Source organism: Dunckerocampus dactyliophorus, chromosome 1 (assembly GCF_027744805.1).
Source record: "Dunckerocampus dactyliophorus isolate RoL2022-P2 chromosome 1, RoL_Ddac_1.1, whole genome shotgun sequence".
Classification (NCBI taxonomy): Eukaryota; Metazoa; Chordata; class Actinopteri; order Syngnathiformes; family Syngnathidae; genus Dunckerocampus; species Dunckerocampus dactyliophorus.
Genome location: NC_072819.1, coordinates 42,327,721 through 42,336,480, shown reverse-complemented (window position 1 = coordinate 42,336,480; position 8,760 = coordinate 42,327,721). Strand labels below are relative to the sequence as shown.

Below are 8,760 nucleotides of genomic sequence, written 5' to 3'. Positions count from 1 at the left end.
TGTAATGATGTGCATTACAGTAACTTTGATTCTATTCACTATCATGGATAATCATTTCATTACTACAGTTATGTGTGACTGTTTCAATGCGGTATTATCATGGTGATCACTATCATAATTCATCATTTCATGACTGCTATTGTGTGCGACTGTTTCAATGCAGTATTGTCATTGTGATCACTGTCATAGGTCATCATTTCATGACTGCTATTATGTCTGATTGTCATTGACAGCTTTGTCATTGTGGTTGTTGATATTGATTTGTCCTTTATCCTTGTTCGTCTTTATAGTTGTCACGGACATTTATTTGCTGATGTCGTTCGGTATGTTTCTGTTGTTCTGTCACAATTGTTGTTGTTGCTGCTGTTGTCCTTGTCTCTTGTCTCTCTTTTTTTTGTTTTTGTCCCCCCCCCCCCCGTTTCCTTTTCTCTTCTTCTCTGTCCCCTCCTGCTCCGGTCCGGGCGCTCCAAATTTGCTTTATAACAAGCATCGAAAAAAAAAAAAAAAAAAAAAAAAAAAAAAAAAAAAAAAGAAATATTGCTTTGAATTTTTCATTTTGCTTTATATTTTTCATTTAAAAAGGTGCAACAAATAACAAATTGTTATCATAACAATTTTTGTTGCTGTTTTTCTCCCCATCAGAAGAGAAAAAAAAAGAGGAAAAGAGAGAAAAAAAAAAAAAAAAAAAAAAAAAAAAAAAAAAAAAAAAAAAAAAAGAAATTGGATGTATGGATTAAAATACAGAGAATGTTTTATATTTTGACAGTGTTTATATTTTTAACAGTGTGATTTCTGTAATGTTTTACTTTAAAATGTCATCAGGAAAAATTATAATAAATGAATTTTAACAGTGTGATTTCTGTAATGTTTTATTTTAAAATGTCAGTGGGAAAAAATAAAATTTTATTGTGTTACACCTGGCTCGCAAGCCATAGGTTCCCTACCCCTGTCCTAGCGGGAGTACTGGCGAGTGCTCCGTTGGGGGATTCCCTTGTTTTGCTGGGGTTCTTTGCTCACGTTGGCAGCAACAGTGAGACCAGGAGAGGCGTGATTTGGAGGGAGTCCCCACCCGATCTGAATCAGAGCGGTGCTTTGTTATGAGACTTCTGTGCGGGGTCTGCTGAGAACATCTGGCAAAGTCCCCTGTCAGGCGTTTCAACTCACCTCAGGTGAGCTTCGACCATGTTCCAAGGAAGGCAGTGGACACTTGAGTCCGAATGTGCCTGTTGTGGTGGTAATCCCAGAAGCCGTTGGTGAACAGCTGTGACAGATGCCGTCAACTGAAGAAAGAGTCCTAGCGGGACTTTTTGCTCATTAGAACTCCAGAGACAGCTTACAGGTACCAGAAGACCAAGTGGTTTCTGATTTTGGCGGCCGCCGAGACAAAAACTCGTAGGAGGAGGAGTTCGGGGAAGCAATGGAGAACAACTTATGGACGGTTTCAAAAAGATTCTGGACCACCATCCGCTGTCTCAGGATGGAGCAGCAGTACGCTGTCAACACCGTGTATGGTGGAGATGGTGTGCTGCTGACCTCAATACGAGATGTTGTGGACCGGTGGAAGGAATACTTTGAAGACCTCCTGCGGACTCCATGGTGGCCTCTCCTATCTCTGGAACTGACACAACCCTGCAGCATTGCATGGATGTCGGGAACAGTTCCTTTGGATTGGCAGACTGGGTTGGCGGTCCTCCTATTTAATAACGAGAGTACATTCCAGCTATCATGGGATCACACTCCTCAGCCTTCCTGGTAAGGTCTATTCAGGGGTTCTGGAGAGCAGGATTCGCTGGATAGTTCAATCCCAGTTTCAGGAAAAGCAGTGTAGTTTTCGTCCTGGTCGTGGAACTGTAGACCAACACTACACTCTCGACAGAGTCCTTGAAGGTGCATGGGAGCTTGCCCAACCAATCCACATGTGTTTTGTGGACTTGGAGAAGGCATTTGACGGTGTTCCTTTAGGAATCCTATCGGGAATACTCTGTGAGTGTGGACCACCTAATTCAGGCAGTTCGCTCGTTGTATGACCGTTGTCAGAGCTTAGACCACATTGCCGGCAATATGTCGCACTCATTTCCAGTGAGGGTTGGACTCTGCCAGGGCTCCAGGTCTGCCCTTTGTCACCGATTCTGTTCATAATTTATATGGACACATTTTCTAGGAGCAGCCAAGGTGTTGAGGGGATCTGGTTTGGTGACTGCAGGATTGGGTCTCTGCTTTTTGAAGATGATGTGGTCCTTCTGGCTTCATCAGGGCCCTGATCTTCAAGTCTCACTGAGTTGGTTTGCAGCCGAGTGTGAAACAGCTGGGTTGAGAATCAGGACCTCCATGGCTGAGTCCATGGATCTCACCCAGAAACCACCTCCGGGTCGTGGATGAAATCCTGTTCTGAGTGGAGGTGTTACCTCTGGGTATTGTTCACTCACGAGTGAGGGAAGGCTGGAACAAGAGATCGACAGGCAGATTGGTGCAGTGTCTGAAAGGCAAAACTCTTAATTTAGCAGTTGACCTATGTTCCTACCCTCACCTACGGTCACGAGCTTTGGGTAGTGACCGAAAGGACACTCTTTCAGGAGGTGTTCAGGGCACGTCTGAGCGGTAGGAGGCCTCGTGGAAGACCCAGGACACGGAGAGACTAGAAGGAATTAAACCCAAAGGGGGTCTGATTTGGATAAACAAAGTGCATATAACATACTTTAGAAGCCCAAATATGGTGCAAAACTGTAGAAAAACGTCAACTTTATAAACTGCGAGTGATGCATTTCTGTTTTGCAGCTCTGACCTAACTGTAACCTGAAGCTGACCTGGTTATGAGTTCATGGAGAAGGAGGCGTCATGAGCAATCTGTGGCATTTCAGGAGAGACTGCGGTATGTTGCAGGTGTTTCTGCAGTAAATATAGATACAAAACAATTAGGGATTTTTCCTAGTGCGTTTATGGTAATTTTCCGAAAACAATCAGCCGCAAATCCATCACACAAACACTACACAAATTCCGCCTCCAATGCCAGCACACAACCCATCCAACCCCCCACCCCCCATCATTTATGCACACAAACACACTCAAAAATATGCTAATGAGAGAACATGCACACACATGAATGTAGTCTGCTTGAAAAATAGAAATAGTTCAGGTTGAAAAAGGGGCTTCAGTGCAATCAGTGGGAAATGCAAGGCAAGATTCAATTAAATGCCTCACTACGGAGAAAACACCGTAAACACACAATATAATTCTGTTCACATTCCATTATACTGTCCCCGACCATGATTCACAATGAATTCTGCAGCTTTGATTCCTCCCAAATGTTGAGTATTAATTATTTTTCTAACGCTGTGTTTTAATTATGTAAGTAGTTGCTTTGAATAAGGGTATCTCTGAGGATTCAGCTTGGTTTAAGGTGAAGAAATTGAAATTGATTTTCAAATTAATTTTTTTTTCTCATCGCAAATTAAAAAGGTCCCTTGTTACTATGAACATATGAAGACCCATATCAGTGTGATTTTTTTTGTGCACATTTTTTCTGTGCCCTCAGGAGACCCAGCCCTGTGCTGTGATGCTGTGATGTACTTTATGCATCTTTAGAAAAAGGTATTTGTATTTGAAGAACAACCGAAGCGAAGGTAGATGTGAGAATTTTTTTTTTTTTCAAACTGCGAGAAGTCTCTAAGGACCATCAGTCAGAGAACCGTAGCAGTTAGGAACTAAAATAGAGGCAGGCGGGAAGCATAATTACGCATTGTAAGTGCTTTACACAATACAGTCACTCATAATGAAGGCCCCGTGGGACCCAAAGACTGGATGCCTATTGTCACTCTACTGTACATTCACAAAAAGGCCAGGGAAGTTGGAAGCCACAAGAGTGAAAAAGAATATCTAAAAAAAATCTAATTCAAATTTGACTAAATTAACATACAATACCCAGAAATTGTCAGTGACTTGCTGTCTTTATAACAATCCCCTTGAGTGTAGAACGAGCTGGACAGACATGAATAACAAGGACATCGCAACACAACGTATGTTATGCCAAAACAACAACATTCTCTATTTGCCTTTCTCTTTACTGATCATTCTTGCTTGACGAGTGAACCACTTCATGCTAACAGCTAACAGAGGACTGATGGAGCCTCCAAATGACGGATGTTTTATTAATGGAACCATAATCAGATTATCTGCAGCCTGACAGACTCCATCCATTTATGTCCGCTGAGGTTTGACATACAAGGAAGCACCCAGAGGAATTCACTCACGCTAAATTTCTGCAGTGACTCACGCTACTGCACACACTGACACTTAAGCACTCACTCATTCATTCACTCACACGCGGGCACTGCAATCAGCCAGGTGATTCTGGGTTTTAACCTTGGCTCAGAACTCACACCTGTCTGGAGACGATGCATGTTTTCCCCCATGATTGCTTGGGTTTACCTCGAATACTCTGGGTTTCTCCAACAGTTTAAAAACATGCATATTAGCTTGATTGGATAGAGACTCATAAGTAAGAGTGTAAGAGTGTAAGAGTATAAGAGTAAATGTGAATGTCTAAAATAGTGATTGACACGTCCATGGTATTGCCCAAAGGTAACTTGTGACCCTGAACATTGTTAAGCATTATAGAATAAATGAATGACAGAAATGGCAATGAATTTGGCCCTCAAACATAATGTGAGATAACAGAATGTCATTACTCATAGGCGGAGCCATGTCAATTGATGGAGTGAAGGAGTTTAATACAGAAGACAGAAGAAGACAGAAGACAGAAGACCAGCCCACTTAATAAACATTTAAACTTTGCACTAAGTCACCACAGGAGTGGTACCTGAGAGTCAAGTCAGTGCAGTATGACAAATTAGTTCTCTCCTTTAGCCATCCTCAGTCAATCAGAAGTGAACTTTTTAACAAGTGATTTATGGAAGTTCTGTAATTGAGGTGTCAGGATTTATGACCAAAGCAACCGGCAGCGACTACTCCCCGAACAAATACAACTGAAAACACCCACTTTGAAAGATTTGCTTATTATGCAGGCACACAAGAACTCGGCTTAGATTTATCAGGGTGACAATTTGCCAGTATTTCGACCCACACTCTCTTCATGGAGGCGAGGGCTTCTGGTGTCACTCTCTAACGTTACAACAAGCTCACAATAATTAAATCACAAAGTAAACATGTCTTCTCCACACCCAGAAGTCATGATTTGTAAGGCACTAACACCTCAAAATTTTTTCTGCATTATTTTACCAGACGAAAGCAAATGTCATACAGTAGAGGGTGACCAAACGTCCTGTTTTCCCAAGACGTGTCCTGTTTTGCTCGGGCCCTGAAACTGACCGGCATTGAGGCACTCTGCAGCCTGTGACGTAATCCCTGGGAGGGTGCTGAATCAAGCTAAAGAAAAAGCAAAACATGCATGGATTTAATCCTCTGATGCCAGCCAAGTTGTCTCATAAGTCTCGTAAAATTGGGTATGTCATGCACAACGGTCAGAATTCCCAAGTTCTTGCAATTTTAACTTTAGGTTGATAACCTTTAAACAAAGAGGAATAGCATCAAATTACTACTCAAGACTAAACACAGTTGTAATTTGGGAACAATAATAGTCAATTATTCAATCATTTGAATAGTCTTCACAATACTCTTCCAGTAGTACTTTCTAGTGTCTACTAAGTTTACCAATTATTTACTTGGTACAACCACCTACAAGTAGTATCATATAATGTGCGTCGTAGTTATGTCACACAGGTATCAAACAAATCAATTTGCCATCATAATTTGTATCAGGGATTTGAAAGATATGCACTTTTGGCATCATACTCATCATAACAATTGTCGTACTCTTTGATGAATTCATGTACAGTCAGGTGATGCTTATTTTTAACAATATATTCTCAAATAAGCCAAATTCGACAGAACAATGTAAGCGAGCGTTTTAGGTTGCCCGCTGACGTGCAAGAGTGAAATAAGGACAGGAGGCACGTTTATTCTTGCAGCCAGCTCGTCTTAACGGTCAAGAGACATTCTCGACACACACAACACACTTCCACCCTTCAAAATAAGAATGATGTGCTTCTTAATTGTGCAAACAATTTAAGGGTGTCATAAAAATAGCTTACATTAATAACATAATTGGAATTGCATCGGTGACTACATCTTCCTTGGCTAAAAACTACGGATGAGTTATGGATAATGCATTTTTGCCGAATACGAGCATGAAACGAGTAAAACTCGTCATTATCCGTAATCGTGATGACGGAAAATTCTCATTATGTAATCACTCTTCACGCTCTGTGATTGGCCAGTCACACACAGCGACCGCGCCTCCCTGCAGTGCACTGAACACATTGAGATAGCATGCTAACAATATAAGAAATCGGTGGCAATGCTGACAAGGCTAACGTAGCTCAGCAGTTAGTGACCACCTCGGCGGCTGGATGCTTAAGGCACACAATACATACAATATCACGGTGCAAACAGCGTCTGAATGAATGAATGAATGAATGAGAAATAACCAGGTTACTCACATTTATAGACGCACACTGTTTGTTGAACATCAAAAACAAGGTCTGTGTTACGACAACTCTCAAGCTCCACCGCTGCCGTGGTGCATTTATGTAACCATCTCACGTCGTAATTGGGAGCTACATTTATTCACACGTTAACTTAAAGGAACATAAGAGAATGGGCACTACTAAAACAGTCTTTATACATTGTCTTTCCAGTTTTCTGGCAAGCGACTCATGTGGTCCTTAGGGGGAACCTGGTCTCCGCGGGCACCGTGTTGGTGACCCGATTTAGACCACAACTACATGGATAATAAAGATGTTGATATGATGTTCGGAGTGTCCGTGAATGCATCTGCGGTCTGTCTAGTGACAACGAGGAAGTGTCATTGCAATGACTAATGGACTAGAGACGTTTATTTTCTTTGTTTCAGAGTTGGAAATACATGCAGTATATGGTGTTTGAATAGCGCTGCTGTTGATGTGTTGAGGTCAGAATAAAGTTATAAAGGAGCGACAGACCCTGTGGGGAGCTACATTGTGCTGCGGTCTGTCAGTCATAACACGCATGCATGCATGCAACATGCATATGCATTAAATACACACACACAAAAATTTTATTAATGAAATAAATTAGTTACCAACATTAAGGCGCTATTTTTGAGAGCCCTACTAAAAACAAAAAAGTCTTACAGATCACTTACACACATACACAGTACACATATAGCTGAATAATAAACAATAAAAATATAGCAACTTCTGATCAATCCATGTCAATTTCAGACTGAAAATAATGTATAGATATAAGCCCCACCCATTTTCGGTTAGATCACGCCCACTTACGGTTTATGCCCCACCAATTCCAAGTACAGATAGGATACATATCATTTAGATGGGTGAACAGATACAGATACAGATACAGATACAGATACAGATACAGATACAGATACAGATACATACAGATACAGATACAGATGCAGATGCAGATGCAGATAGTGGTGTACTCGCTCATCTCTACTACAAACAAAAGCATTACAATTTGTTGAGGATTTTGTATCAATGCAGAGGCTGACATCCCATAAAAAATTTTGCGAAGGTATGTCCGTTTCTGAAATACTGGGCAAAATTGTCCAATGATGTATTATATCAATAAATGCAAGGATTTTTAAATTTCATTTTCATTTTATTCACTAAAAGCACACACTCTATGGTGGTAAAATAAGTGTAAAAGGGAAAAAAAAGGGAATTGTGAAAAATGTAAACAGAAAATTATGAATTTGCACAAAAACAAAACGGAATTCGGGAACAAATCAAACGGACTTCATAGGGCCCTGTGTGAGTACAAAGTGTGTAATTATTCACGGACAATGTGTTGCCATATTCTTTTTGTTCCTGTCATCTGAAAAAGTGATGCACTATAGCAACCGGTGTTTAATGGAGCTTGACACAATTGCTTTTTGTATTTTTCACTTTCCAGACACAACTATAGGTACATCTAATGATATTGTATAAATTAATAATTATATGAACAATAGGGATGTCCCGATCCACATTTTTTGGCTTCCGAGATGATTTTTTTATAGTCTTGCCGATCCGATCCGCTACCAATCCTTTTTTTTATATAATAATAAGGTCTTGTTATAAACATGAATTTGGGAAATTGAATATTTTTATGAAAATAGCTCTTCAAAGCATTAAAAATAATGCAACCAAAGTACTGTTGAATTTACTTTTTTATTACACAGCAAGACCAACAATATTGTTTGGCTTTTTTTTAACAAACCTTTATGATTGAGGTCCCTAATCCAATAAAAGTGCATCCAATAAAAGATTAAATTGGAAAAAAAGGTTATAGATCAATTTGTGGCGTGATTTAGAATATATGACTTTTTTTTTTTTAACAAACTCTCTTCAACGCAATACTAATTTATTGACTGTCTCTAGTACCAAAAAACAGCAGTTAGAGTGGCACTTCCCATGCGAGCTCCCCGCACAATGACACAGCAGTCCGGGCACAGTGAGAGGGAACTGCCTCTGTAGCTACGTAGCCGAATATCCAACGTCCAGCGAGTCGAGAGGCAAACATCTTTGAGGCACATTACCGCACCTACCATGTTGGAGTGTGGCCCAGAGTTAAGAACGTTATATGGCAACCGGATCGGCCCGATCTCGTGGCGGAAGCTGATTTTATCCAATCTTCAAAATGGAGCAGATCGGCAGCCTAACATCCCTAATGACGGCTGCTGAGTTTTAAACAGAGGCATAT

The 8,760-nt window shown here is 40.6% G+C and overlaps 1 long non-coding RNA gene across 5 annotated transcripts; it reads right to left on the bottom strand.

Annotated features, from left to right (window-relative positions):
• Positions 1 to 806: 806 nt before the first annotated feature.
• LOC129186788 (uncharacterized) lies at positions 807 to 6,594 on the bottom strand. 5 transcript variants are annotated; one of them, XR_008572296.1, is made up of 5 exons: positions 6,516 to 6,588; positions 5,258 to 5,382; positions 2,805 to 2,886; positions 2,528 to 2,662; positions 807 to 2,439 (listed from the first exon to the last, which is right to left on the bottom strand). It is a non-coding gene; the product is annotated as an uncharacterized LOC129186788 (long non-coding RNA). The 5 variants fall into 5 exon arrangements; XR_008572295.1 differs by having other exon boundaries at positions 2,528 to 2,635; XR_008572298.1 differs by having other exon boundaries at positions 2,528 to 2,635; positions 5,326 to 5,382; positions 6,516 to 6,543.
• Between the last annotated feature and the right edge of the window lie 2,166 nt (positions 6,595 to 8,760).